The sequence below is a fragment of the Salvelinus fontinalis genome, chromosome 20 (genome assembly GCF_029448725.1).
Source record: "Salvelinus fontinalis isolate EN_2023a chromosome 20, ASM2944872v1, whole genome shotgun sequence".
In the NCBI taxonomy this organism is placed as follows: Eukaryota; Metazoa; Chordata; class Actinopteri; order Salmoniformes; family Salmonidae; genus Salvelinus; species Salvelinus fontinalis.
This window is the reverse complement of record NC_074684.1, coordinates 44,755,184-44,760,360: the sequence shown is the minus strand read 5'-3', so window position 1 is coordinate 44,760,360 and position 5,177 is coordinate 44,755,184. Positions and strand designations below refer to the sequence as shown.

At 41.4% G+C, this 5,177-nt stretch overlaps 1 long non-coding RNA gene across 10 annotated transcripts; it reads right to left on the bottom strand.

The window, feature by feature from the left end:
- Positions 1–257: 257 nt before the first annotated feature.
- LOC129817865 (uncharacterized) lies at positions 258–4,586 on the bottom strand. Of its 10 annotated transcripts, none has more exons than XR_008753799.1 (5): positions 4,427–4,586; positions 3,100–3,142; positions 1,920–2,975; positions 1,595–1,778; positions 258–527 (listed from the first exon to the last, which is right to left on the bottom strand). It is a non-coding gene; the product is annotated as an uncharacterized LOC129817865 (long non-coding RNA). The 10 variants fall into 10 exon arrangements; XR_008753798.1 differs by lacking the exon at positions 4,427–4,586 and adding an exon at positions 3,646–4,048; XR_008753800.1 differs by lacking the exon at positions 4,427–4,586 and adding an exon at positions 3,800–4,048.
- Between the last annotated feature and the right edge of the window lie 591 nt (positions 4,587–5,177).

The window sequence follows — 5,177 nt, the reverse complement described above, 5'->3', positions numbered from 1 at the left end:
CTGGCCACTGTGCTTTAGTCTCTGTATTGTTTGCTCTTTGTGGTTTTAGGCTGGGTTTCTGTTAAGCACTTTTTTTAAGTGACAACTGCTGATGTAAAAAAAAGGCTTTATAAAAATTAATTTCATTGATTGATGTGTGGAAATGGCAGGTCCAGACAGATTTTTAGGGGTGGCACCTAGTCAGTCTAGCAGTGTAATGAACACACCTCTCGTTCCCAGTTGGCTCCGTCTAAATTGAAAATACACAGACCAACAACTTGACATGTGGAGAACTTTAATATACTTTCAGTAATATAAAAAAATGTGCCGTACCACCACTTTATAAAACCCTGTAAGTTGTCCGGTTAAAAAAAAAATCTGTTAATTTCACATAAAAATTAAATAGAAGCAAATAAAAAGACTGACCAGATCGTTGATAATTAAACCATAAGAGAATAAAAAAATAACTGAATAGCATCATCACATCTTCAATAGGTTCACATCATCTGGATTCAGTCAGTCTCGGCTGCTCGTCTCTTGTAGTCTATCTAGAAAAACAAAAGAGCTGCATTAGGACAAACCAGAACAGTTTGGTGATCAGACTCATGAAAGAAGTCACTTAGATTTAAAACAAAAGAGCTGCATTAGGACAAACCAGAACACAGTTTGGTGATCAGACTCATCAAAGAAGTCACTTAGATTTAAAACAAAAGAGCTGCATTAGGACAAACCAGAACACAGTTTGGTGATCAGACTCATCAAAGAAGTCACTTAGATTTAAAACAAAAGAGCTGCATTAGGACAAACCAGAACACAGTTTGGTGATCAGACTCATTAAAGAAGTCACTTAGATTTAAAACAAAAGAGCTGCATTAGGACAAACCAGAACAAAGTTTGGTGATCAGACTCATCAAAGAAGTCACTTAGATTTAAAACAAAAGTGCTGCATTAGGACAAACCAGAACAAAGTTTGGTGATCAGACTCATGAAAGAAGTCACTTAGATTTAAAACAAAAGAGCTGCATTAGGACAAACCAGAACACAGTTTGGTGATCAGACTCATGAAAGAAGTCACTTAGATTTAAAACAAAAGAGCTGCATTAGGACAAACCAGAACAGTTTGGTGATCAGACTCATCAAAGAAGTCACTTAGATTTAAAACAAAAGTGCTGCATTAGGACAAACCAGAACAAAGTTTGGTGATCAGACTCATGAAAGAAGTCACTTAGATTTAAAACAAAAGTGCCAGTAAAAAAATGTTGATTAGAACGAGAAAATGATCAAAATGCAAAATAACATATCCGTGCTTTAACTCTAGACCAGGGGTGTCAAACATACGGCCCGCGGGCCGGAACCGGCCCCCAAGGACCCTAGGCCGTATGTGGCCCACGATGCGAAATGAGTTTGACACCCCTGCTCTAGACAAAAACAGACATGAAAATGATAGTCATTTTAAAATGGGTGTTAACTATTTAGAGAGTTTGTCCTCTGTGTAGGTAATACTAGGTACAGGCCCTTCAGAAAGTATTCACACATTCTTGATAAAAAAGTAGATAACATGTAGTGAAAAGGAGAGAGCATAAGAGAGACAGTGATGGTGTGTGCGTTCTCTTACCTGCGTTCTGGTTTGGAAAGCATGGACACTCTGCTGGACATGCTCTTGACGCCGTATCCTTCATCCTCCTCGTCATCCTCCTCCTCCAGCTCGTCGTCACTGTCTGGACCCTCGTCAGCCGCCTGGTTCACCCGCACCACGGAGCTCACAACTGGGGCCTTACGCTTCCTCGTTTCCCACTGTGCTGGAGACAACAACACCAGAAAAGACAGTTTGGAAAAAAGCAATACTGATGTGAAGGTGTAACAGCGTAATCTGTAGTCCGGTTTTATTCAACTAACTAACATGGACCACATACACACAGTTTGGTGAAGGTGATCTGTACCCTGCTGCTGCCTCTGACTCTGTATGCCCTGCAGTCTCTGCTGCTCCTACTATCCATGTGATAGCTGCCGTGCTGATGCCTGCTGTGAGACCCCGAGGATCCCTCTGACGACCTGTAGGCGTCTGCCGACCTGCTGGGCTGTTTGCTTACGATAAAATGCTGAAGCTCTTGAACGACATGTAGGTCTTCAGAGGTCTTATGAGTGAGTGTTAGGGCTCTTCCACATTATCAAAGCCAAGTAGAACAGTGATATTTTCAACATTTAATCCATGTCTCAAAAAAATCAACACTTACCTGTGCTCATGGGTGGAGCTGGACACGAGGGCCTCCGTCCTATCAGAGAGCGAACTGGACACCACAAGCCCCTTTGACCCCCCCCCCCCCCCACCCTTCCTCTGGCTCTACGCAGCTGAGATGCCAGCTTCAGAGTAGAGCGGAGACCTCGTCGACTCTGGTTCTAGATATACACACGGAGAGAGAGATTGTCAATATAGTTACACATGGACAGATAACACATGTCAACAGATATAGCATTTGTTTAAAAATGCATTGTCTCTATTCAAGAACAGTAAAGAGTAGACACTCAACACCCAAGATTACTTTATATTACAGTATTATAACAACCCTGGCCTTGAAGTCTGTTACATAATCATCTCGGGTTCTTTTTGTATCAGCCGCTACAGTATTACTTTTCAGTGAAAGCACAGACTCCTTTGGTGTAACCTGAATTGACCTACTGCCACAGACCCCCGTTTCTCCAGGACTCCGTGTAACCTGTTAATGACAACAAGAAGCGTTTACACCTAACTAGCTATAACCTGGCCCCAGATCTGTTTGTGCCATCTTGCCAAACAGCAATTCAATTACCTTAGAATTTGGCAAAATAGTACAAACAGATCTGGGACCAGACCTAGCTGGTTAGCTACATACCAGACAATAAACTTGATGGTATTGTTTCCAAGGAATAGGGCCAGGTCGTCAGACATCTGCTGTGAAGTCTTCTTGTTGGCCACCATCACCATGATATAGTCTGGTAGCTCTTCATCTTGGGGAGACCTAGTTACGACAGTTAACAAAATCATATCTGAAGCAAGAGATTCTACAACCCCTTTTAGAAGGTAAACAGTCAAGATTGCAGCTGATGCACATGAGTTCAAACGCTGATGATATTTACACTTACCAACATAGGCATCAAGTTCTTGAAGTTTCCCCTTGATAGCAGCCTAAAAAAAAAAGTATATTAAAAAAAATACATTGTGAATTGCTAGCCTTGGTCAAAAAGACAACCTAGCTCCTGTAACGTTAAATGTACCCGTTTGCAATGACTCTCTCGCATTCCCTTGCCTGGCTAGCCAACGTAGCTATATTTATCTGGATAACGTTTAGAGAAATTATTATCATGCCAAAATGCACGCATAAAGTGTAATTAGATGTCATTGTATTTTTAGACACCTTTACACAAATTTTCTTATGGGTTAACTAGCTAGCGTTACTTAGGGTGTGTTCATTCCGCCGATTCTGTTGCAAAACGTTTCTTAAACGGAAGCAAACGGGGATGGACCAACCTGCATTTGTCCAATAGAAACTCTCGTTTCTATCGGCGTTTTGCAGCTGTTTGGACTACTGATTAAAACCCCATTACTCCAAACAGTTTGAAAACGTTCCGTTTTTGCAACGAAAAGTAGTGTTTCTATTGGACAGGTTCAGCAAACAGTGAGGGACCTACCTGAATCTCTCAAATAGAAACGCTAGCTTTCGTTGCAAAGGGACGTGGGGACACACTTTTTACGCCACTTCGATGGTTGGAGAGCATTTTCGCAAACCTCTTTCCTAACCGTATTAACCTCAGTCCCCTAACATGCAACGTTAATTCTCCCAACCTGTCACGAAAAAGTCACTTCCGTATCGAAGTCGTGTGAAAATAGTTTTTATCAGTTGCTGGTACGGGTACAGTAGCTAGCTACGTTTCCAAGACAAATAGTAGTGTAGCGACCCGCACAGACAGCTGTGTGTTATGTGTTAGGCTAGTAGGTGGTTGTGTTCGCGGGGTCCGACATGTCAATCAACCTGCTATCTGCCAATCACGGGACTGTCTGGAATGTTCTGATGCCGGGCATCGTGGTGATTGGCGGAGTGGCGTGGAGGGGGGTTGGGCAGGGGGGTGGAGCATTGGAAGTTAAGACCAGGTTCACCCTTTGTTCTCCCTCTTATGTCTGGGCTTCACAAGAGAAGGTCACGGTTGGCTTGTGGGCTATCTTTCATTTATTTGGCGTGGGCTACGGCCCAAACAGTAGCCTGTGTAAAGTTGGTTTAATAAACCGTCCATTCGTAAACTCAATCCTCTGTCTGGACAGTTGTTCTTTTATGATCTAGTCAGGTCATTACAGTAGTATTATTGCTGTTGGTCCCACCATTTTTGTTATATGTATACTTTGACAATGTAGGTAAATTAATTTGACATGTCAATAAAGTCTATTGATTTTTGAATTATATCGAAATAACCTCACCCGTATTTTCTTGCTTATTTCTGTGCCGATCTCCATGTTTGCGTGTGATGTACTTAAAACTAAGATTCGTTATTAAAAAATAAGCTGATAATTCCTAAAAGAAAACTCCCTGCTAACAAAAACAGTAGCACCGCTGAATGTAAAATGCTAACGCTTGCAAACACACTCGCAATGCAGTATGGGATAGTGGAGGCTCAGGACTAGATACCTGCTATTTTTTATAATGTAGAATCATCTGTATACATACAAGAAGTATACAAATAGACAATGATAACATATGCTAGAGGGTAACACAAATGACAGATTATACAAAGACCTTAAAAGAAACACACATATTGATTGTTTTAAAAGATACGTGATTTCCAGGACCTTGTGTTTGTTCTTCTTCCTCTGTGGGTTTTATGGCGGACTACACCCCAAAAGGTGTTAACCAAAAAAAATGAAATACAAAAATAAATAAATCCATACATAATAGTAAAACTTAATCCACCCTAATAAAAATAGTACATTGCCAAAACAAACAAAACAAAACCAGCTTCTTCCTTCTTGTAGTTCTCCATATCTCCCTTTTCAGGCTCTAGGACCTGAGAGGGTGGTACAGCTTGTGCCAATATTCCATGTAACTCCTTTGCTGAAAATCTTTCAGCACCAGGAACTGCTCCGCTGCAATCACTACGATTTCTATCTTCCTGGACCTACTCTCCACCTTGTCAGTGGCATTAATTACCACAGCTATAAAGGCCACAAAGTC